The sequence below is a fragment of the Hyperolius riggenbachi genome, chromosome 12 (assembly GCF_040937935.1).
Source record: "Hyperolius riggenbachi isolate aHypRig1 chromosome 12, aHypRig1.pri, whole genome shotgun sequence".
NCBI lineage: Eukaryota > Metazoa > Chordata > Amphibia > Anura > Hyperoliidae > Hyperolius > Hyperolius riggenbachi.
In genome coordinates, this window is record NC_090657.1 from 171,706,146 (window position 1) to 171,732,619 (window position 26,474).

The window sequence follows — 26,474 nt, forward strand, 5'->3', positions numbered from 1 at the left end:
CCTTTGGTGAGATCTCGCCGTTTGAGACATAACAGACAGCGATCTCACTATGGGGCAGAGCGCCACTTGGTGGACGGAGGGAGAATAGCAACGCTGAGTCCAGGGAAGGTACTTACCTCTGTAGAGGGAAGCTTCTAAATCCTCCAGAGGCTTCCCCGTCTCCCTCCACCTTATCCTTCCAACACTGGTAGTGTTCGTGGGCGTGCTCCTGAACATGAATGAGCACAGGCACATAATGGCTCCCACTCATGAATTAACACAGGCGTGGGGCGGCTCCCACTCATGAATGGGCACAGGACGGCTCCTGCACATGAATGAGCACAGGCGCAGGACGGCTCCCGCACATGAATGACCACAGGTGCAGCGCGGCTCCACTCATGAATTAACACAGGCGCAGGACGGCTCCCGCACATGAATGAGCACAGGCGCAGGACGGCTCCCGCACATGAATGAGCACAGGCGCAGGACGGCTCCCGCACATGAATGAGCACAGGCGCAGGACGGCTCCGGCACATGAATGAACACAGGCGCAGGACGGCTCCCGCTCATGAATTAACACAGGCACAGGACGGCTCCTGCACATGAATGAACACAGGCACAGGATGGCTCCCGCACATGAATGAATACAGGCACAGGCCGGCTCCTGCACATGAATGAGCACAGGCGCAGGACAGCTCCCGCTCCTGAATGAACACAGGCCGGCTCCTGCACATGAATGAACACAGGCACAGGATGGCTCCCGCACATGAATGAATACAGGCGCAGGACGGCTCCCGCACATGAATGAATACAGGCGCAGGACGGCTTGCACAGTTCAGTAGCACAGAACCGCTGCCGTGGCAGGCGTGAGCAGCCTGTGCATGCGCAGTGCAGCCAAGCTCTGTCAATGGGCTTGGGGGGGGGGGTCGTGGTGGTGGTGGAACAGAGTCTTTCATCTACCCAGGCAAGTACCCATTTAGGCACCTTTTCCACTACAGGTTCACTTTAACACCCTTTTAGTAGATTACTATATTTACTTATAATTTATCTGTACATCAGACCTAAAAAAAAAAAGAGGCAAATGATGATTAAAGATGGATTTAGTTCCAAAACAGAGATGGCCCTTCGGAAATGGGGTCCAGTTGGGAATTGTGCCACAGTTACGAACACCCATTGTCATGGCATCACAGGAAGTGTGGCCATCTTGGATTTTCAGCAACATCTACAGGGAGATGCAAGAGATGACATAAGACCAAAGGTACAACATTATCTTCATTTAAAGCGGGATTGTCAGCCATAAAATCAAATTCCATTTGCCCACTGCTCTGTGTTTATTAATGTAGTCTACAACCTGACCCTGCAATGCAAGCATTCCAATATATTCATAAATGTTTCTGCTGTAATGCATCTTATCTCAGTCATCCTGGCTCTATTCTGGTGCATTGACGAGGAGAGGGAAGCTTGTTATCTCCCCTCCCACATTTCTGCTCCTCACTGATTGGCTGAGGGCAGTTCAGTGTGACAGGAGGCTTAGAGGGGGAATACACCTCACCCCTCTGCAGAAGCTGCTGCAATACAATCTATGCTGTGCTCATATGTGTTTTTAACCACTTGAGGACCCACCCTTTACCCCCCCTTAAGGACCAGCGCTGTCATTTGTGATCTGTGCTGGGTGGGCTCTACAGCCCCCAGCACAGATCAGGGTGCATCCAGAGCGATCAGATCGCCCCCCTTTTTACCCCACTATGGGGATGATGTGCTGGGGGGGTCTGATCGCTCCTGCCTGCCGGTGTTGCGGGGGGGGGGGCACCTCAAAGTCCCCCTCCGCGGCAAAATCCCCCCCCCCCTCCCTCTCCTACCTGGCCCCCCTGGTGTTCCGGGCTGCACAGGACGCTATCCGTCCTGTGCAGCCAGTGACAGGACGTCCCCTGTCACATGGCGGCGATCCCCGGCCGCTGATTGGCCGGGGATCGCCGATCTGCCTTACGGCGCTGCTGCGCAGCAGCGCCGTACAATGTAAACAAAGCGGATTATTTCCGCTTGTGTTTACATTTAGCCTGCGAGCCGCCATCGGCGGCCCGCAGGCTATTCACGGAGCCCCCCGCCGTGAATTGACAGGAAGCAGCCGCTCGCGCGAGCGGCTGCTTCCTGATTAATCAGCCTGCAGTTGGCGACGCAATACTGCGTCGCTGGTCCTGCAGCTGCCACTTTGCCGACGCGCGGTATGAGTGCGCGGTCGGCAAGTGGTTAAAGCATGCCAGACAGTGCAGTTTTAGCACAGAGCTCAGTAGCTAGAATGGCTGGTGGCAATGCATACACTATTTCATGCAGGATTTAAAAAAAAAAAAAGAGTAAAAGCTGGTTCACACTGCAAGAGCTTTTTCTAAAGGCTTGTTATTTTAAAAGCTCTTGCTAATGTAATGCTATGAGTTTGTTTTCACTTGAGCAATGTAGTTTTATAAAAATCTCCCATAGCATTGCATTAGCAAGTGCTTTTTCAAATTACTAGCGCTAAAAGCTCTTGCAGTGTGAACCAGGCCTAAGGAGTACATGACATCAGGATTGGTTTCAGTCAAAGGCAGTAAAGATGGAAAATGCCTGGAACAGGTTTCTCTTTATTTACTATATAAAATTCACCGAAATCAAAAAGTGGACTGTACAATACATCTGTTATGTAAGTAGATGAAGTATTTATCTACTTATATATGTGTTTTGTTTTTTTCCTGAGATCGTGTGGCTATCCCTGCTGAACCTGAAGTTAGACAGAGTAATATGCATTCCCTTATAAACAATGCCAGTTGCTGGGGTTCTGTGCTGATGCTCCACCTTCAATACTATATCACTGGCCCAGAATGAGCATGCAGATCACATGCTGAGACTGGTGTGACTGCACTGGCTGCATGCTTGTTACAGGGCTGTGACTCCCCTGGCTGCATGCTTGTTACAGGGCTGTGACTCCACTGGCTGCATGCTTTTTACAGGGCTGTGACTCCACTGGCTGCATGCTTGTTACAGGGCTATGACTCCACTGGCTGTACGCTTGTTACTGGGCTGTGACTCCACTGGCTGCATGCTAGTTACAGGGCTGTGATGCTTATTACAGGGCTATGACTCCCCTGGCTGCATGCTTGTTACAGGGCTGTGACTCCACTGGCTGTACGCTTGTTAAAGAGCTGTGATTCCACTGGCTGTACGTTTGTTACAGGGCTGTGATTCCACTGGCTGTATGCTTGTTACAGGGCTGTGACTCCACTAGCTGCATGCTTGTTACAGGGCTGTGACCACTGGTTGCATGCTTGTTACAGGGCTGTGACTCCACTGGCTGCATGCTTGTTACAGGGCTGTGACTCCACTGGCTGCATGCTTGTTACAGGGCTGTGATTCCACTGGCTGTACGCTTGTTACAGGGCTGTGATTCCACTGGCTGTACGCTTGTTACAGGGCTGTGACTCCACTGGCTGCATGCTTGTTACAGGGCTGGGACTCCACTAGCTGTGCGCTTGTTACAGGGCTGTGACTCCACTGGCTGTACACTTGTTACAGGGCTGTGACTCCACTGGCTGCATGCTTGTTACAGGGCTGGGACTCCACTAGCTGTGCGCTTGTTACAGGGCTGTGACTCCACTGCTGCATGCTTGTTACAGGGCTGGGACTCCACTAGCTGTGCGCTTGTTACAGGGCTGTGATTCCACTGGCTGTACGCTTGTTACAGGGCTGTGATTCCACTGGCTGTACACTTGTTGCAGGGCTGTGATTCCACTGGCTGTACGCTTGTTACAGGGCTGTGACTCCACTGGCTGTACGCTTGTTACAGGGCTGTGATTCCACTGGCTGTGCGCTTGTTACAGGGCAGTGATTCCACTGGCTGTACGCTTGTCGCAGGGCTGTGACTCCACTGGCTGCATTCGTGTTGCAGAGCTGCGATTCCTCTGGATGCATGCTTTTTACAGGGCTGTGACTCCACTGGCTGCATGCTTGTTACAGGGCTGTGACTCCACTGGCTGCATGCTTGTTACAGGGCTGTGACTCCACTGGCTGCATGCTTTTTACAGGGCTGTGACTCCACTGGCTGCATGCTTGTTACAGGGCTGTAACTCCACTGGCTGCATGCTTGTTACAGGGCTGTGACTCCACTGGCTGCATGCTTGTTGCAAGTGTGTGACTCAAACACAACTAAAGCCAAAAGCTTCGATTGACAGCCATGCAACCGGCATTGTTTATAAGGGAATAAAGATGGCAGCCTCCGTATTCCTTTCACTTCAGGTGCTCTTTAACTGTACCCATAACTGGTTACTTAATTATTTTGACCAGCGTGCCTCTTGAACAGCTGATTGGCTGCTCTGGGCGACCCTCCCACTCGTGCCCCAGTTATTTTGGCGTCTATCTTAACAGATCAGCCCCAGTGTCCTCGGTTACTGGTAAAAGAACAGCCAATTTTGTTATGTTTTTTCTTTACATTTGCAATTTTTATAAGCTCTCCCATCTGCTCGGCAGCGTTGGGGGCGACTTGGCGGAGGCAAAGGGAATATTTAACAAACATTCAGCAACAGATGCTCTGAGACGTAAAAAAACAATCACAAGGAGATTACGCTTGCCGGAGTCCTGGGTGCGATCTGCTCCTCCCTCTCCCCGGCATTGCCAGAGTGGGAAGCATTACTTGTAGGCGCACTTTGATATCATGCGAAAATGTTGTGTTAAACGAAATGGTAATTCACTCAATCAGGCTTAAAAGTTGCATGCAAGGCGCACAGAGGGCCGAGCAGCCAAGCGCCATGGGAGGTGCTACACTGGGGAACCTTTTTTTAAAAAAAAAAAAAACCTCCTTGTCAGCCTGAGTCTATGCAGGCGTTGAGTAAACCAAGGGTCTTATCTATTTGCCTTAAATACCTCACAATCTTTAATCCTGATTTAAAACTTCCTGCCTGTAAAATGCAAGCTCTAGTCTGCAGCAACGCTTAGCTACTATGATAAGGAATTAGACACACAGTGTGTTTCTCTCTCTCCTGCCTCTCCCCCCCCCCCCCCCAACCTTGCATTTATAGTCCACACTAGGGGCTGGAATGATTTGACTGTGATCTGTCCACACAGGAGCTGCTTGCTAGCAAATAAGGAGTAAAGCATGCCAGCTAACTAGCCAAATACATTTGCAGGTACCTTTTCTTCCATAATAGCACCATCGTTTGGACAATCTGCTCTGCTCAGGGATCTGATTGTGATGTTTATATTTGGTTCCCATCATAGCTGAACTAGTTAGTCTAACTCAGGTGATAAAATTAAGGCTATCTAAAGCTCTCCATAAAAACATTGATTTTGATCACCCAAATGGGCCCCACCAGCCAGCCATTGTGCGCCCCCTAACCCATGTGCTCCCGAAAAAATATTGACACTGGAGCCACCACTGCCAAGCACACAACAAAATTAGAAGCTATCCAAAGCGTGGGCAAGATGTTCTGTTAGACTGCAAGGGGGTGGAAGATACCCCAAGGTAAGTTAATGAAGTTCCTTGCTGTGGTACTGATCCACTCCAGTGCAGAGACGGATTAAGGTGAAATGGTGGCAAGCAACAACTTTGAGCACCCTTGACAGCCACCTAGCTTTTTTTTTAAGATTAGTTGGGAGCTAACATAAACTGGGTCCCTAGACTTTCTTCACGCCCTAGGCAACTGCCTAAGTTGCCACGTGGATGATCCACCTCTGCTCCAGTGTGCCGCTGACCCTTCCGAAAGATCTGCATGGTTAGGTATGCTGCTCTCACTCCTGCATCTTATTACACTCTGTTTCAGTTTCAGTTTTTATTCTGGATACAAAAGCTGGTTTGTCTTCTTTTCTAGATAACTTCTGTTGCAGTCTTGCATGTTGCAGGCGCTGGCACTGGACCACAGATGAAGCTCGATATTTCTGTATCGGTTGAATAGGACGGTCTGTAGTGCTTGAAGGAATGTTCCATGGGCTGACGAACCTGAGATTGACCGTTCTATTCCACCATTCTCAGGTCAGACAGTCCTAGGGACATCTCTCAACTGCAGGAGAGTCACCGACGGGGATGATGGGACCAGAACGGGGCGCTGTGAGGAATAAGTTATACAGATTAACCTAGAGAGTGATATAATTACAAAAATACAGAGGACCTCACAATCTAATCCCTTCAGTAGTCTGATGTCCAACCATATTATTATGTATTTATATAGCACTGACATCTTCCTCACCACTTTACGAGCTACATAGCCATGTCACTAACTGTCCTTAGAGGAGCTCACAATCTACTCCCTACCATAGTCATAGTCGAATGTCCTGCCATATTATTATTATATAGCACTGGCATCTTCTGCAGTACTTTATAGAGTACATAGCCATGTCACGGACTGTCCTTAGAGGAGCTTACATTCTAATATCTATAGTCATAGTCTAATAAAGTACCCTCTGTTCTACAGATAATAGTACCCTCTGTTCTACAGATAATAAGCATCCATCATGCTTTTCAGTAAGAGCATGAAGTCTGACACCACTATAGTAAAAAATGAGTGTATGTGGATAGAGACTGGATTAAGAGACAGAAGGTAAAGAGTGATGGTAAATGGGTCATATTCAAATTGGGAAACGGTTAGCAGTGGGGTCCCGCAAGGGTCAGCACTAGGTCCAATCCTTTTCAATCTATTCATTAATGATCTACCAGATGGAATACAGAGTAATGTTTCCATCTTTGCAGATGATAAAAAATTATGCATACACACTGAAAGTGTCATTTTACAAAATGGCAAGAGCATGGCTATATGGACAGGCAGATGGCAGATAAAATGTTATGTAGAAAAATGTAAGGTTATGCACCTTGGATGTACCAATGGTAGATCAACATTTAAAGAAAAACTGTAATGAAAATAAGTTCCCCTGGGGGGTACTCACCTCGGGTGGGGGAAGCCTCCGGATCCTATCGAGGCTTCCCTTATTCTCCTGTGTCCCACCACGGCAGCAGCGATAAAGCTCCCCGAACGGCGGGGATGTAAATATTTACCTTTCTGGCTCCAGCACAGGCACGTCACCTGTGCCTGCGTAGTAGAGTGGGCCTGAGAGAGATAAGCTATTTCTGAGCAGAGAGCCGCAACAGCGCCACCCGCTGGAGCCAGAAAAGGTAAATATTACACAGCCTGACAAATTGTCGGCTGTGCGTTCCGTGGGCTGCAGCGAGACCGCCGTGGGACACAGGAGGATGGGGGAAGCCTCGATAGGATCCGGAGGCTTCCCCCTACCGAGGTGAGTACCCCAGGGGAACTTTTTTCGTTACACAGTCTCTTTAACCACTTGCCGACCGCACGCTTATACCGTGCGTCGGCAAAGTGGCAGCTGCAGGACCAGCGACGCAGTATTGCGTCGCCAGCTGCAGCCTAATTAATCAGGAAGCAGCCGCTCGTACGAGTGGCTGCTTCCTGTCAATTCACGGCGGGGGGCTCCGTGAATAGCCTGCGGGCCGCCGATGGCGGCTCGCAGGCTAAATGTAAACACAAGCGGAAATAATCCGCTTTGTTTACATTTGTACGGCGCTGCTGCGCAGCAGCGCCGTAAGGCAGATCGGCGATCCCCGGCCAATCAGCGGCCGGGGATCGCCTCCATGTGACAGGGGACGTCCTGTCACTGGCTGCACAGGACGGATAGCGTCCTGTGCAGCCCAGATCTCCCGGGGGTGGCAGGTAGGAGAGGGAGGGGGAGGATTTCGCCGCGGAGGGGGGCTTTGAGGTGCCCCCCCCCCCCGCAAAATGCCAGCCAGGAGGAGCGATCAGACCCCCCCTGCACATCATCCCCCTAGTGGGGAAAAAGGGGGGGCGATCTGATCGCTCTGAGTGCCCTTTGATCTGTGCTGGGGGCTGCAGAGCCCACCCAGCACAGATCACCTAAAACAGCGCTGGTCCTTAAGGGGGGGTAAAGGGTGGGTCCTCAAGTGGTTAAAATAAATAAGGTACAGTTGTGAACATCAGACTTGGAGAAGGACTTAGAAATACTGGTTGATAACAATTAAACACCCACCGTATTCAATGCCAAGCAGCAGAAGCAAATATAAAAAGCAGCTAATAAAACTCTGGGATGCATAAAAAGTGAAATAAAATCTTGAGATGCTAGTATACCCATCCTTCTGTATAAATCACTTGTAAGGCCACATCTGGAGTATGGGATACAGTTTTGGCCACCACCCTACAGACTACAGGAAGGTCACTGACATACTGGAAAAGGTACAAAGATAGGCAACTAAATTAATCAGAGGGTTGGAAGGTCTCACTTAGGCCTCCTTTTTCCACGGGCAGTTGAACTGTGTGCTCAGCAAGCAGTTGCCAGGTGGCAGTAAGTAGTTACTCGGCAGCAGTGAGCAGTTGTGACAGTTTGACAGGCATTTCACTGCCGATCAACGTGGAAAAGAGGCCTCACTAAGAAAGGTTGGACAAACTGGACTTATTTAGCTTGAAAAAAAGATGGCTAAGGGGTGACCTGATTAACATGTATGCTTGGCAGGTGAGATTTTTGTCTCTGCTTGTACAGGGAACAAGGGCACATGATCTGCGTATGGAGGTAAAAAGGTTTTTTACCATCTGTTTAGGAAGGGTTCTTTACAGTAAGAGTAATTAAAATCTGGAATATCTTACCTCAGGAAGTAGTTATGACTCTATATCTGCATTTATGGAGGCATGGATACTTTCCTGAGATGTGAGTTGCAACACAAAAAGGTTTACTCATTTGTCTTTTTTTCTTTCTTATTCTGGTAGGAATTGATGGACCGATGTCTTTTACAGTGGGATGCGAAAGTTTGGGCAGTTAAATATATCATATAGGAGACACACAAAGTCATATTTGAGAAGTAAAATAAAGTTTATTGGATTAACAGAAATTGTGTTTAGGCAGGTGCACAAATTTGTCATTTTATTGATTCCAAAACATTTAGAACTAATTATTGGAACTCAAATTGGCTTGGTAAGCTCAGTGACCCATGACCTAGATACACAGGTGAATCCAATTATATGAGAGAGTATTTAAGGGGGTCAATTGTAAGTTTCCCTCCTCTTTTAATTTTCTCTGAAGAATAGCAACATGGGGGTCTCAAAACAACTCTCAAAGGACCTGAAGACAAAGATTGTTCACCATCATAGTTTAGGGGAAGGATACAGAAAGCTGTCTCAGAGATTTCAGCTTTCTGTTTCCACAGTTAAGAACTTATTGAGGAAATGGAGGACCACAGACTCAGTTCAAGTTAAGGCTCGAAGTGGCAGACCAAGAAAAATCTCGGATAGACAGAGGCAACGAATGGTGAGAACAGTCAGTCAACCCACAGACCAGCACCAAAGACCTACAACATCATCATGCTGCAGATGGAGTCACTGTGCACCGGTCAACCATTCGCCGCACTTTACACAAGGGGATGCTGTATGCAAGAGTGATGCAGGGCCGCCCATAGCACAAACAGAGCCGCTTGAGGTATGCTAAAGCACATTTGGACAAGCCATCTTCATTTTAGAATAAGGTGCTGTGGACTAATGAAACTAAAATTGAGGTATTTGGGCATAACAGACACCACCAACAGAGAGCTCTGTTGGTGGGGAGAAAAGGCGGGGATCACTTGTGTGCTATGTCGTGTGGCCCTGCAGCTTGGCTTTAAAGCTGAAGTTGCCAATTTAATGAAAAATGGCCTGGTCTTTAGGGGGGTTAACAATGTGGTCCTCAAGTGGTTAAAGAGAGCTGTCCATGCTTGGAAGCCATCAAATCTGAATGAAATAGAGATGTTTTGTAAAGAGGAATGGTCCAACATACCTTCAACCAGAATCTAGATTCTCATTGGAACCTACAGGAAGCCTCTAGAGGCTGTAATTTCTGCATAAGGAGGATCTACTAAATATTGATTTCATTTCTTTTTTGTGGTGCCCAAATTTATGCACCTACCTAATTTTGTTTAAACAATTATTGCGCACTTTCTGTAAATCCAATAAACTTCATGTCACTTCTGAAATATCACTGTGTGTCTCTCCTATATGATATATTTAACTGATATTTTTTATCGTAACAACCAACGATTTATACAGGAAAATCATGACGATTAACAAGGTTGCCTAAATTTTCGCATCCTCCTGTATATAGTGTCCTGCCCCAGATTCGTACCTCGGATCCCAGTTTGCATATTAGTTTGCAGAAGTTAGCTGTAAAACGACCCCGTTGGTTAAAGTTACAGTAAATGGGTCGCTATGGAGAATCACTAATCTCTTCTTGGCGTTCGCTGTCCTGCGTGTCGGGCTGAGGTCCATCTCATCAACTACAGAGAATCTCCTCTAAATTATTCAGAATGTTGATAACAGCCAAGCAGGTTGAAATGAGGTTCTTAAAATTACAGCAAAACAATAAAAAACAATCCAGTCAAATTGCCACAAATATATGAAGTGCATTTTTTACAGTCCAAGAATCTTTTAAATGCTCGGTAATAGAAAGGGTTAAAATGTATATGTGATTTGAATGTCACTGTAGTATGGAGGTTGCCATATTTATTTCCTTTTAAGCAATACCAGTTGCCTGGCAGTCCTGCTGATCCTCTGCCTCCAATACTTTTAGCCCTTGACTCTGAACGAGCATGCAGCAGATTAGGTGTTTCTGACATTTTTGTCAGATCTGACAAGGTTAGCTGCATGCTTGCTTCAGGTGTAATTCACACTACTGCAGGCAAATATCTCACCAGGGCTGCCAGGCAACTGGTATTGCTTAACTTCTTGCCGACCGGCTAACGCCAATGGGCATGGCTGTGGCGGCAGCCCCAGGACCGCCTAACGCCAATTGGCATCAAGTCCTGGGGCTCTGTTTTGCAGGAGATCGCGCGCAGGCTGCGTGCGCATCTCCTGCTCGGGGGGCGGAGCTCCGCCCCCCCCTCTTTAGTCTCGGAGACTGGTAGACAGCGAAACCGCCGTCTAAACACATAGTACAGCGCTGCAATCAGCAGCAGCGCTGTACTGGGGACAGCCGTGTGACACGGCTGTTACCCTGGGGGACAAGAGAGCGACCAGATCTCATAGGCAGAAGCCTATGACAGCCGATCGCGTGATTGGCTGGATGGAGGGAGGGGAATAACAAAACAAAAATGCATATTTTGTGTAAAAAACATACAAATATTTATTTAAAAAAAAAAAACACCTGGGGGGCGATCAGACCCCACCAACAGAGAGCTGGGGGGGGGGGAATCACTCGTGTGCTGTGTTGTGCGGCCCTGCAGCTTGGCCGTAAAGCTGCAGTGGCCATTTTAGGCCAATGTGCCTGGTCTTTAGGGGTGGTTTCCCACTGTGGTCCTCAAGTGGTTAAAAGGAAATCAATATGGCAGCCTCCATATACCGTTCACTACAGTTTTTTGTTTTTTTTTTTTACTTTTGATATGATGAATAAATATGGCTCCTGGTTGGAGCCATGCTTATTCATTCATTGGCACTTTGGTTTAGGGATCACATATTCCCGTTCACTAATCTCTGCAGAGTAAGGCCTGAGATAAGGAGCGACTGTTAGCGAGCGCCCATCCACCACTGATTAACAAGATGCGTCTGTATGTCCTGTTTGGGGGACAGAGACACAAACTGGACATGTATATACATCCAGTTTGTGTTAACAGGTTAAATACAGGTTGCCATTAAAATGCAAAGTAAAATGGTGAATACATAAAGGGAATACCTCTGGTACATTTAAGCCCTTTAATCACTTGAGGACCTAGCCTTTACCCCCCCTTAAGGACCAGCGCTGCTTTTTCAGATCTGTGCTGGGTGGGCTCTACAGCCCCCAGCACAGATCAAATGACAGGTAGTGACCAGACCGCCCCCCCCCTTTTTTCCCCACTAGGGGGATGATGTGCTGGGGGGTTCTGATCGCTCCTGCATGCTATGGGTGGCGGGGGGGGGGGGGGCACCTCAAAGCCCCCTCCACCGCAGGATTCCCCCTCTCCTCCCTCCCTGCCCCGGAGATCGGAGGCTGCACAGGAACGGATCTGTCCTGTGCAGCCTCTAACAGGCTCCTGCCTGTCATGTGACAGCGATCCCCGGCCGCTGATTGGCCGGGGATCGCTGATCTACTACAACGCTGCTACTGTAGCAGCGTTTTAAAAATGTAAACAAAGCGGATTATTTCCGCTTGTGTTTACATTTAGCCTGCGAGCCGCGATCGGCGGCCCGCAGGCTATTCACGGAGCCCCCCGCCGTGAAATGACAGGAAGCAGCCGCTCGCGCGAGCGGCTGTTTCCTGATTAATTAGCCTGCAGCTGGTCCTGCAGCTGCCACTTTGCCGACGCGCGGAATGAGTGCGCGGTCGGCAAGTGGTTAAGCAGCGTTCCATGAGATTTTCTGCATTGTTTTTAAATGTATACAAAACTGCATTTAGCGATTTTTCCTCTGCTGATTGACAAAGTGCAATACTGTATGTACGGAATATAAAAGCACGGGTCAAAGTGCGATAACATTGAAATCAATTAGCTTTGCGGGGAAATCGCAATTCCACAAGACGCACGTGAATGCTCTTAAAGGGGAACTGAAGTAAGAGATATACGGAGGCTGCCATATTTATTTCCTTTTAATCAATACCAGTTGCCTGGCAGCCCTGCTGGTCTATTTCTCTGCAGTAGTATCTGAATAACACCACAAACAAGCACGCAGCTAGTCTTGTCAGATCTGACTTTAAAGTCTGAAACACCTGATTTGCTGCATGCTTGTTCAGGGGCTATGGCTAATAGTATTAGAGGCAGAGGATCAGCAGGGCTGCCAGGCAACTGGTATTAATTAAAAGGAAATAAATATGGCAGCCTCCGTATACCTCTTACTTCAGTTCCCCTTTAAGTGCAAACCACCCTTTATGCCACTGATTAACTGATTTGAACTAATCCATCTCCTTGTGGGGGATTCTCTGGCATTTCTTTATTTACAAAAGCACTTACTGAATGTCAGTTGCTCAAATGGTGTGCAAATGCAGGCTTACTTTCCAAGGCGGTTGTACTGTGTGCTCAGCAAACAGTTACCTGGCAGCAAAAAGCAGAAATGTTCCTACTTTTGGCGATAGGAGTCTGTTAACATTGCATAAGGCTAGGTTCACAGTGCTCAGTTGCGTTGCAGAATAATTCTGCAAGTCCATAGGAAAGCGAAGGCGGGGATTACAGCTGCCCAGAAGCAACACTGAGACCAGGGTCGGTGCAGTGTCTGGGGACAGGCACAAGTTGAGACACCAGAATTTCTGCAGGTATCCTGCTGCTCACAGCACTGCCCCTTTTCTCTTAACACCCCCTTTCTTCTGCTACAGTTGACTTTGGCTGTAGCAGCAGCGTGTGTACAGAGCATGGAGCGGCAGTGTGTGTACAGAGCATGGAGCGGCAGGGTGTGTACAGAGCATGGAGCGGCAGTGTGTGTACAGAGCATGGAGCGGCAGCGTGTGTACAGAGCATGGAGCGGCAGCGTGTGTACAGAGCATGGAGCGGCAGCGTGTGTACAGAGCATGGAGCGGCAGCGTGTGTACAGAGCATGGAGCGGCAGCGTGTGTACAGAGCATGGAGCGGCAGCGTGTGTACAGAGCATGGAGCGGCAGCGTGTGTACAGCGCATGGAGCGGCGGCGTGTGTACAGAGCATGGAGCGGCAGCGTGTGTACAGAGCATGGAGCGGCAGCGTGTGTACAGAGCATGGAGCGGCAGGGTGTGTACAGAGCATGGTGCGGCAGCGTGTGTACAGAGCATGGAGCGGCAGCGTGTGTACAGAGCATGGAGCGGCAGCGTGTGTACAGAGCATGGAGCGGCAGCGTGTGTACAGAGCATGGAGCGGCAGCGTGTGTACAGAGCATGGAGCGGCAGCGTGTGTACAGCGCATGGAGCGGCAGCGTGTGTACAGAGCATGGAGCGGCAGCGTGTGTACAGAGCATGGAGCGGCAGCGTGTGTACAGAGCATGGGGCGGCAGCGTGTGTACAGAGCATGGAGCGGCAGCGTGTGTACAGAGCATGGAGCGGCAGCGTGTGTACAGAGCATGGAGCGGCAGGGTGTGTACAGAGCATGGAGCGGCAGTGTGTGTACAGAGCATGGAGCGGCAGGGTGTGTACAGAGCATGGAGCGGCAGTGTGTGTACAGAGCATGGAGCGGCAGCGTGTGTACAGAGCATGGAGCGGCAGCATGTGTACAGAGCATGGAGCGGCAGCGTGTGTACAGAGCATGGAGCGGCAGCGTGTGTACAGAGCAATCACTGTGCAGGAGATTTGGGCACACACTGAGTAACTTCAGCATCATCAGAGGACGGAGCAGAAGTTACATTTTAACCGTTCTCGGACCGACGCAGTACGAATCTACGTCCAGCAGGTGGTGCTGCGCCCCTGACTGGACATAAACTCTACATTGCATTGACCGCGTGTACCCGCCGTTTACCACCAATCCCGCCGCTCTCACTACTCTGTCCCCGCTGCAATTTGCTTGCCTTGCCTTCTCTATGACGGCAGAGCACTGTGAGCCGGGCAGGAGCCGTTTTCCTTTGCTCCTAGCCCTGTCATCACTGTAAGCCAATCCCATTGGCTTGCATTGATTGACAGGGTCAGGTGCCAATGAAAGCGGCTCCTGACCGGCTCACAGTGCTCTGCCGTCATAGAGAAGGCAGAGAGTGGAGCCTGCGGCGGGGACAGAGCGGCGTGATCATTGGGAGCGGCCTTTTTTGCGGCGATTCGTCGTGAAGCGCCTTTTTACTGTATCAGCAGCCTCTGGTCCTTAAAAGAATACTTAAGGGGAAAAAAAATGACATTTACTCACCCGGGGCATCCCTCAGCCCCCTGAAGCTGGATGGTGCCCTCGCAGCCCCGCTCCGATCGTCCTGTCCCCGCCGGCGGCTACTTCCGGGTTCGGCGACAGCATATATAGCTACGCTATAGCAGCATATAGCGAGTGGGAAAATCAGCCGCGTTCCCTGCCTGTCGGCGGCTGTCGCCGAACCCGGAAGTAGCCGCCGGCGGGGACAGGACGATCGGAGCGGGGCTGCGAGGGCACCATCCAGCTTCAGGGGGCTGAGGGATGCCCCGGGTGAGTAAATGTCATTTTTTTTTCCCTTAAGTATTCCTTTAAGGGGGGCAGAGGCTGCTGGTACCAAAATGGTTAAAACACTATAATTCGGCCGTCAGCAATAGCTGGAGGCCAAATGATATCATTCCCCACTATCCACGTGGACGAGTCTTTTTCTGCCTATTTTTGTAATATAATTTATAGAATCAACATTTCTGATAACGGAATGACTGGCGGCTTTTCTGTAATTTTAAAATAACTGTTTATGGGTTGCTGGGAAGATATTAACACTTGAAGCAATTTGAAAGCAGAAATATAAGATGTTCTATTTATCCCAGCGGCAGCAAATGATGTGACATCACCGCAGCCCAGGGGGTGGGGGCGCTAAGGAGACAGTAGTCTCCGGTGGGTTAGCTGCCAGCACTGCCTGGATCAGAAGAAATCCAAAGTGCTGATAGGCGAGATTCACAGAGTGTGTGAAGTACTTGTGATTATCAGATGGCTTTTTCTCCCTCCACACCACCTTGTCACTGAAAGTTTACTTCTTGACAGTTAATGTCTTATAGAGAAACTGAGGTGCCATATTTATTTCCTTTTAAGCATTGCCTGGCCTTTCTGCTGATTTCTTCATGCATTAGTAGTGTTTGAGTCACAACCTGAAACAAGCATGCGGCAAATCCAAACAGACTGCAGTCACAGCTCCTGATCTGCACACTTGGTCAAAAAGCTTAAAGCAGTAGGATCAGTCATACTATTCCAGGGAAAAAAAACACACGATCTACTTACATAACACATGTATTATACTGTCCACGTTTTGATTTCAGTGAATGTTATATAGTAAATGACGAGAATTCTGTTCCTGGTCTGGGCAATGTCTTTTGCCCACAGTTAAGGCTAACTCATGATGTCATTTCTGCCCTTTACTTTTTTTCTTGTCTCCTCCAATCGTTGAGTCGCCTCAGCCTTGCTTGTAAACACAAGTGAGTAGGGGATTAGGTTTCAGATAAGCAGCTGGCAGGGAAACAAAGGGAAGAGGAGGAATAGATTATAGATAAAAAGAATCCCCAGCATGCAATTCTTTGGCACCGACTACTAAAGAGTCAGTGCTCCTAAGGTATATGATAACTCCAAATCATAACAGCAGAAAATGTTTTGAAAGTTTTGAATTCAGGATTAGCATCTTTATCACTTAATACACTCAGACCAGTTGCTGTTGAAATTTGATTTTTATGGTGACGATACCGCTTTAAAGGAGTCATCATGAAACCCCTATTCCCCCCCCCCCCCCCAACTTCCTCCAGCCCATTGCAGATGACACGTCCCACACCGCAGCTCCGTTCTCAGCCGCTCAGCCCAGGGTCCCCGCTGGTGAAGAGAGCGACTTCCTCTAGTGCGCCTGCGTGAGCGCTGCTGTCAATAAAGTCCATGTTGTCCGCAGTGTACTGTGCAGGTGTAGTAGTTCTGCACCTGCGCAGCACACCGCAGACAACGTGGGCTTGATTGACAGTGGCACTTGCGCAGGCGCAGTAGTACCTCGAGGTCGTTCTCTGCACGGGCGGGGACCCCGGACTGGGACGTGTCATCTGCAGTGGGCTGGAGGAAGCCTCGGGTAAGTAGAGTGGGGGGGGGGACTTAGTTTGTCTGATTACTTCTTTAAAGTATTAGAGGCAGTGGAACTGTTGGCCAGGCAACATGCATTGCTTAAAAGGAGATAAATATGGCAGCCTCCATATATCTCTCACCTTGGGTTCCCTTTGGCCTCTTTCAGACGGAAGGCTGAACTGTGCGCTTGCTAAGCAGTTCAGGTGAGTCAGAACGTCCGCTGCGGGCAATGCTCTCCATGGACCTCCCGGCGGCTACCACGAGTGTATCTCGGGGTTACCACTCTGAGCTGCAGCTTTCAACCCCGAGTGTAGCTTGGAAGTTAAATGATGCCGGACTGGAAAAGATTAGGAGAAAGGGGGGGGGGGGAAGGGGTAGCTGTCCTGATGCCCACCACTCCAACCACTGTTCTCCTGTGTCCCCCTCTTTTCGCAATTAAATGCCCCCTGGCACTCTCTTCCAGGTCGCTCGAGTCGGGCATCAGTGCGCAGATGAAGCCCAGCTGCATGCGTCCTACAGCAGGGAGAGCTGTTGTCACGGTTATGTCATGCGCAGAGCGCTCCGGCCGCAGACCCCTGTTTCTCCTAACCATTTCAGCTTTGGTATTGTGAGGAAACACGGAAAAGCCGCCGCAAATGCTCAGAGTAGGGCGGCTGTTTCCGCGTCCAACACGGCGACTCAACGCGGGAAAACCACCGCATGGGCTGTGCGGTGGAGTCCGCATCGGACGCGGCAGATTGTACGCTTGACACTGGCGCTGACATGATGGAGGGACGCGGGGAGGCCGCCACTAGCATTGAGAGTGATGCGGCGGTCCCCGCGCCTGACTCGGAGGATACATTGCAAAATATGTCTGGTGTGGCTGGGACTGCTAGTCCACACAGGTTCAGAAGGACGCGCGTGTTGAAAGGCAGAACTTATATGATAGCCAGAGAAGAGTCAGCTGACCAAGCCGGTCAGCTGACAATTTCACCACTTCCTATTGGTCCAGCACTTAGGGGTGGCGCCGGAGAGCGCTATAGTATATATACTGGGTGCTGGTCATTTCTCTGGTGTCTGGCGTTGCGATCACTGTCTGTATCTGTGTTCTAGCATAGTTTCCAAAGGTGTTGACGGCCAAGGATCTCACACCTTAGCGTTAGGAAATTATACTGTATTATTTGTTATGACCTTCTGCCTGCCTGACTATTCCTTTGATCTCTGATTCTGTACCTTGCTATTTCTGATACCTGTTGCCAAACTCTGCTCGTTCGTGGACTCTATATTTGTCTCCTGATTCTGTACCCTGCTATTCTGATACTCCGTTGCCAAACCCTGCCTGTTCATTGGATTCCGTATCTGCCTCCTGAATCTGTACCTTATCTGTCTGTGTGTTAACGACCTGGCTTGCCCGACCTCGAGAACTGGCCTTACTGTTAGAGGCAGTTCCCAGACCTGTTAGTGACACCCTCTCACTGGTGTCACTCACGCTCTGTCCTTTCTACTCTCAGCCTAGCTCCTCCCCCGGGAGAGTCTAGGCCTACGGAAGGAACTTACTTCTGTGCTGTACTCAAAGTATTACTGTTGCACCGAACACTCACTTGTTATCTCAGGTGTCCAGAGGTTATTAGATATATCTGATTATCGGTGATACTGCAGATCATCAATAATCGGGTATATTCTGTATTCTCGGTGATACTACAGTTCACCGGTAATCAGACCCTCTCTGTGTTACACCGATCGTTACAGGTATCTTTTAAGATGTGTCTCTGAGCAACAATGCAAGACCAAGTCAAAATAGTAAAAACAAACTTGCAGCTTGTTTTGGTGTGCTGTTTATTATAACCCTGTTGTAAAGCCTCATACACATGCTAGATAGTTCTCGGCCTGTCTTGGAAGCCTCTACCACAGCTGTAGCCAATTAAGTATTGAAAAAGACTAGAAAATTCGATCAAATTTCTTGAACAAACATTTTTTGTAAATAATAACACGAGAAAATCAAACATTTTGGTTGAATTGTGTGTCTCCACCTTAACCATTTCAGCCCGCAGGTATTTTTCACTTTATGCATCAGGGCAATTTTCACCTCCCATTCATTCACCAATAACTTTATCACTAATTATTATCACAATGAATTGATCTAGATCTTGTTTTTTCCGCCACCAATTAGGCTTTCTTTGGGTGGTACATTTTGCTAAGAATTATTTTTTTCTAAGAGCATTTTCACAGGAATATTGAGAAAAAAATTGAAACAATTCATTATTTCTGTTTTCGGCCATTATAGCTTAAAAATAATACATGCTACCATAATTAAAACCTATGTATTTTATTTTCCCATTTGTCCTGGTTATTACACCATTTAAATTATGTCCATATCACAATGTATGGCACCAATATATTATTTGGAAATAAAGGAGCATTTTTCAGTTTTGCGTCCATCACTATTAATAAGCTTATCATTTAAAAAATGTTTGCAATATACCCTCCTCGCATGCATATTAAAAAGTTCAGACCCTTAGGTAACTATTTATGTTTATTGTAATTTTTTTTTTCATCAAAAATTTTATCTGGGTAATTTTTGGTGTGGGAGGTAAACAGTTAATTGTAAATGTAATAATGTAGGTTGTTTTAATTAAAAAATGTATGTAGATGTAGTTTTAATATTTGGCCACAAGATGAGATTTTTTTCTTTTATCCCTGGAAGCATACTGATCGCTTCCAGGAAGCATATAGAGGACGGGAAACCTTTTTTTATGTTAGAAAGACCACAGCCTCTGATGAGAAGCTGACGGTTTTTCTGCCGGGGACTTAGATCAATGAAAGGGAACAATGTTCCCATTCGTTGATCCCCGGGCTACAGGGGGGGGGGGGGGGGCACCGCACGTGGGAACGTGCACACCAGCGGTAGAGCAGCCGCCTAGATGTGACAATCACATCCAGGCAGCATAAATGGTTAAGGGACAACTGTAGCAAGAGGCATATGGAGGCTGCCATATTTCTTTCCTTTTAAGCAATACCAGTTGCCTGGCTATACTGCTGATCCTCTGCCTCTAATACTTTTAGCCATAGCCCCTGAACAAGCATGCAGCAGATCAGGTGTTTCTGACATTATTGTCAGATCTGACTGGATTAGCTGCATGCTTGTTTCTGGTGTGATTCAGACACTACTGCAGACAAATAGATCAGCAGGAGGACAGCCAGGGAACTGGTATTAGTTAAAAGGAAATAAATATGGCAGCCTCCATATCCCTCTCGCTTCAGGTGTGTTTTAAATGTTAACAGGACATCATTTTTTAACCACTTGAGGACCCACCCTTTACCACCCCACCCCTTAAGGACCAGCACTGTTTGTTGGGATCTGTGCTGGGTGGGCTCTGCAGCCCCCAGCACAGAACAGGGTGCACGCAGAGCGATCAGATCGCCCCCCTTTTTTCCCCCCTATGGGCATGATGTGCAGGGGGGGGTCTGATCGCTCCTGCCTGCAGGCATGTTGCGGGGGGGGGGCACCTCAAAGCCCCCCTCCGCGGCGAAATTCCCTCCCTCCCTCTCCTACCTGTCATGCCCAGTGATCCGGGCTGCACAGGACGCTATCCGTCCTGTGCAGCCAGTGACAGGACGTCCCCTGTCACATGGCGGCGATCCCCGGCCGCTGATTGGCCGGGGATCGCCGATCTGCCTTACGGCGCTGCTGCGCAGCAGCGCCGTACAATGTAAACAAAGCGGATTATTTCCGCTTGTGTTTACATTTAGCCTGCGAGCCGCCATCGGCGGCCCGCAGGCTATTCACGGAGCCCCCCGCCGTGAATTGACAGGAAGCAGCCGCTTGCGCGAGCGGCTGCTTCCTGATTAATCAGCCTGCAGCTGGCGACGCAGTACTGCGTCGCTGGTCCTGCAGCTGCCACTTTGCCGACGCGCGGTATAAGCGTGCGGTCGGCAAGTGGTTAAATACCTGTAATAAATTTGTTCACCATACTACAGAATGTTCAACTTTAAAGCTATAATATCTGAAAGGACCACTATCTCAAAAAAATGTGTAACTTGTAAAATATATAAATAAGCAATATCTCACAAAAGTGAGTACATCCCTCACATTTTTGTAAATATATCATTTCATGGGCCAACACTGGTGAGATGACACTTTGCTACAATGTAAAGTTGTCAATGTACATCTTGCATATAACAGTATATATTTTCTGTCCCATCAAAATAGCTCAACACACAGCTATTAATTGTCTAAACCGCTGGCACCAAAAGTGCGTACACCCATAAATGAAGAATAGGGGAGGGAGACCCCGAGAGCCCGAATTGGTGCAGTATGTACCGGAAGGTTAGGTGAAGGTGTACAACAGGGGTAGGGAACCTTGGCTCTTCAGCTGTGATAAAACTACAAATTCCAGAATGCATTTGCCTTTATTAATCATGAGTGTGGCTGTCAGACTCCTGCAATGCATTGTGGGACTTGTAGTTTAACAGCTGGAGAGCCAACGTTCCCTACCCCTGGTGTACAATGTAAGAATAATACTCAAATCAGGGTTACCTTCCAGGTAACCACTATGAAGGCAGGTGGGGAGATTAGACCTGTCCCCACTCAGGATTAAGATGTCACTCTCTGTAGATAGGAAGAAAGGGGCCAAATCCCCTCCACCAGGGGTGGACACAGCTTGTAAGCAAGGTTACAGAGGCGCCAGTAGTGTAAAATTAGCTAAAAAGTTTAAAAGCAGGGAGGTCGTTGGTGGACTTACCTCCCCGATGCAGACACAAGAAAATGTCGAACTTTCAACAAAAAAAGTTTTTATTTACATACTCCAATTGGTATTTTTTGTTGAAAGTTCGACATTTTCTTGAGTCTGCATCGGGGAGGTAAGTCCACCAACGACCTTCCCTGCTTTTAAACTTTTTATCTAATTTTACACTACTGGCGCCTCTGTAACCTTGCTTACATAAATGAAGAATGTACATCCTCCTCGGGGTCATGTGACCCGTTAGTGTTGATCTCAGGTGTGAATGGGGCCCGGCCAGTGCTGTTACATTTGGTGTCATCACTCTCACACGACCCTTTTCCACGGATTGTTGATAGGCAGTGAAAAGTCTCTCAAACTCTCTTAACTGCTCACTGCTGCCTGGTAGCTGCTCACTGCTGCCTGGTAGCTGCTCTCTGCTGCCTGGCAGCTGCTCTCTGCTGCCTGGCAGCTGCTCACTGCTGCCTGGCAACTGCTCACTGCTACCTGGTAACTGCTTGCTGAGTACACAGTTCAACTGTCTGTGGAAAAGAGGCCTCATACTGGTCACTGGTACTGGAACATGGAACCTCATGGCAGATAACTCTCCGAGGATCTTAGAAGCAATTGTTGCTCTACATAAAGATGGCCTAAGCTATAAGATCGCCAACACCCTCAAACTGAGCTGCAGCATGGTGATCGATACCATACAGCGGGTTTACAGGACAGGTTCAACTTTGCCATGGTCGACCACAGACATTGAGAGCATGTGCTCAGCATCATATCCAGAGGTTGTCTTATGCAAATAGACGTATGAGGGTTCCCAGCATTGCTGCAGAGGATGGGGAGGGGGGGAGGTGGTCAGGTGTGTAGCAATAGCCCCTGCAAGTAATGCATCCATAGGGTGGTCCAGAAGCCACTGGGGGCTCCGTAGGAGGAGAAGTTTCTTTTCCCTGTCCTGAGACACTGACAATTAAGGGCATGGGGAGAAAAAGCTTTTTGCTCTCTGCACAATTGTTCTAATGACCGTGTCTGCTACTGATAATGAATCATGCATTGTTTTGTAGACAAAGATTTGTAGACAGACCCTATTCAGTGTGCAGCAGGGTCTTGTGTACAGCACCCTGCCCCCCCAACCTCTCTAGCTCTCCCCAAGTGCTGTGTACTGTAGTGATGCTGGAGAAATCTGCAGAGCCAGTTCTGCTCCATCAGAGATGGACAGAGTGAGCGTAAGAAGCTGGGACCACACTTGTCTGTCGGGTTTCTGTATGCGTATTCTGCACACCATGTGTATCTGTATGTGTGGAAACATGCACATTTTATCACAGAAGCTAATGTAATTGACAGAGGAAATGTGTGCAGTGCTTCACTGCTGTCTGTATCTGCACGGGGAAAACACATTCAAGTGTTCACTAGCCAATTTAATAATACTGGTTCCCAGCTTACCTGTGCAGAAAGGGGGGGGGGGGGTTGTAGCCCCCTCCAAAGCTTTGTAGGGGGGCCCAGTGATTTCTAGTTACGCCCCTGAGGAAAGGGGGTCAGCCTGGCATTGCTCAGACTGTACAACACACACTGCATTAAATTGGTCAGCATGGCTGTCGTCCCAGATGGAAGCCTCTTGTGAAGGTGATGCACAAGAAAGTCCGCAGTTTGCTGGAGACAAGCAGACTAAGGACATGGATTACCAAAACCATGTCCTGTGGTCTGATGAGACCAATTTAAACATTTGCCAGCAGTTTACACATTAGTGGCTGTGTGTTGTTATTTTGATGGGACATTCACACTTTTATACAAACTGTACACTGACTACTTTTGCGATATACTGTATGATGTACATGTCTCACAGAGTACAATGCACTATATCTTACTTTTTTCCTATGGGGTTTTTTTTTTTCAATTTGCGTTTTTTAGAAGTGATTTTGTTGTGCGATTTTCCATGTGAAGATTATAGGAAGTGCGCTCTTTGACCTGGAACTGAATGTCTTTAAAAGTAATTTTTCTTGAAAAGGGCCAAAAAAACACGCTTTTCTAAGCACTTTTAAATCACTTAGCGATTTTCCTATACGTTGCATTGAAGAGCAAATGCTCGGAAATGGTGCAGGACCTGCCTTAGCGATTGGAAAGAAAGCTCATCGCTCATGTGAGAACACTCATTGGATTGCATTACACAAGCACTTTTACAGCATTTTTAAAAACGCTAGTCCTGTTTTTAAAAGCTTAAAGCATTCATAGTGTGAACAATCCCTTAAAGAGAACCCGAGGTGGGATTTAATTATGTTACTGGGGCACAGAGGCTGGTTGTGCACACTAAGACCAGCCTCCGTTGCCCCATGGTGTGCCTCCATGTCCCCCCTGCGCGCCGCTATACCCCCCGCAGTGCTGGCGACACGCAGCGCGTCGCCAGCACAATGTTTACCTAAGCACTGTCTGTCAGCGCCGCTCCCCCGCCTCCTCCGCATCGGCGCTACCCGCCCGCGTCACTTCCCTCCTATCAGCGGGAGGGAAGGAACAAGGGCGGGTAGCGCCGATGCGGAGGAGGCGGGGGAGTGGCGCTGACAGCGCTTAAGTAAACATTGTGCTGGCGACACGCTGCGTGTCACCAGCACTGCGGGGGGTATAGCGGCACACAGGGGGGACATGGAGGCACACCATGGGGCAATGGAGGCTGGTCTTCGTGTGCACAACCAGCCTCTGTGCCACAGTCACATAATTAAATCCCACCTCGGGTTCTCTTTAAGGAGATATTGAGAATTCCCTCTGAGGAAGTGGACTAGTCCAAGATCTGTCGGTTCTCTCGGAGTCTAACTACCTACTGTAAGTGTCAGCGACATAGGAAAAAAGTAATTTACAGTTAGTCCCGATCTACATACTACCTGTCAATACGTACAGCATGCCCGTCGCAAAGACGTCACTTCCGGCCAAAGGTGGAGTGCGGAGACCCTGTTAGAGCCGCTTGTGACATTTTTGGTGGTTAGTATATTTAGAGGAAGACACTGGTGGCGCATGTACTGGTTATCACCTCATTTACAAGCCCCTCCAACATGACCCCCTACATATACAACTATTCCAGTTCCTTCTCCTAGGAATCCCTTTATAATTCAACCTCTTCCCACACTCCCCTCAAAGGCTACATTCACAGTGCGGCAGTAGCGTTGCGGTATAACATGCCTTTCATTGACTGTATGTTTCGCTGTATGCAACGCAGTGCGGCTGTAACCTGCGGTAAAACCTTTTTCATTCTGTTGTGTTCCTTTTATACAGGGAACACCACGCAAGGTCCCACTGTGAACGTGACCAAAACAAACCCCTTTCCTAATATTAAAATACTATTTCCTGTCCCAGAAACCTACCCTCTGCTCCATGGAACAAAATCCAAACAGGTTTTTTTTAGAAAAAAATAAATTCACCAAATAAAAAATTCTGGTGTCACCATCCCTGTGTCAAAATCACCAGATCTCTGCACCACGATCACCCTGCGCTGGGGCGAGCAAAGCTGACATGACACGAATGCTGTGAAATTTCACCTCTGCTCCTGTAGCACGGGGTAGTTGCGGCGCAGTTGTGGGAATAGCACTACCAATGTGAGGGGCCGACCCTGTGCCAAAACAGCCCCCGGCGCAGGAGGGAGCTGCTGCCTTATATGCTACTTCCTCCTATTTCTACTTCTCAATCTTTGTTTGCCACCAAAAAATACCCGTTCTCTCTTTTATAAGGCTGCTTGCACACCAAGACGTTACAGGCGCACGTTAGTGCGCCTGTAACGCTCCCCCAACGCACAGCAATGTAACACAAGTGGGCTGTTCACACAGCCCACGTTGCGTTACATGTAACGCTGCACGTTCTGTGCAAAGTGCAGCATGCTACGGCGTTGGAGCGGCTATAGCCGCGTTAGACTGTTTGCACATGCGCAGTGGGGGGCGGAGGAGGCGGGGAGAGCCAGCTACAGTAGCCGCGCACATGGCTACTTAATATTCACTGCACTGGCGGGCGCTGATTTGCCGGCGGGACCACGTGATGCGGAGTGTCTCGCTCCGCATCACGTGGTCCCGCTGGCCAATCAGCGCCACTCTGGGAGACATTATAGGACTCGAGCCGCCTAACGCGGCTCACTCTACCGTCGGCTCTTGCAGCACCATACGTTGTGTTAGGTGCACGTTATGCGACCTTAACGTGCCACCTAATGCAACGTCTTGGTGTGCAAGAAGCCTAAGTGTGTCATTGCAAAAAGAGAAAAAAAAACGTATTCTATGCAACAGATCCTTAAAGAGGAGCTGTTAGGTATAAGGTCTCAGAGAAAATAAACACATATATCAGTAGCTAAAGATTGACTGTACTTACATTACATATGCATTTCACTGTCCACGTTTGGATTTCACAGAATTTGTATATAGTATATGCAGAGAATGATGCTCCTGACAGCCCATGGCAGGTTCCATGTTTGTGAAGCCAAATGTGTCGTCATGTCCTGCCTGCTTCTGATCACAGAACAGCTAGTACAGAATAACACAGTGTGCAGTGAATATTAATGAGCCATGTGGCTAGGAACAATAGCGGACTCCTGCAGAGTAATCTTCCCGGAGATTTATCTGTGCTGTGAGTTTAGAAGCTGCTGAAACTTGATCCCGTCTTCTCCTTAGCAGCCGAGGGGAGGGCCCCAGAATGCTTTGCAGTATGGAATGCGGCTTGCGTCCTCCTTAGGAGCTTAGCTTTGGTGATAAGCACACATTAAATGTAAGAGAGATTTTTATCTTTAGTAATGTCTTTTGGCTTCTGTCTAAACTGTTTAACACAGGAGAATAGAGGTTTAAATTAGCTTCTGCAGCCTGACAGTTACTCTTTAAGACTGGTAAACACATCCAATTTTGATTTACCAATCTCTGGCCAGTTTTACCATATCCATGTAGCAAGAGGACCGTCAGACTGTGAATACCATGATCAGATTGAGTAGGTAAGCTCTCATACCCCATGGAGGTGGTAAAATTGGCCAATCAAAGTGTATGTGGCACACACACGATACAATAAAATGATCCGATTTTATGGTAATTCAATCAAAATGATTGTTTTTTGAGAGAGAAATCTGATCGGATTTCCTGTTTTTTTTCTATATATGTTGACCGGGAGTTTTGGATTTTTCTGATCATTTTTTTTTTTTAATAAAAATTGAATGGTGTAGGGTACATTGTCAATTTA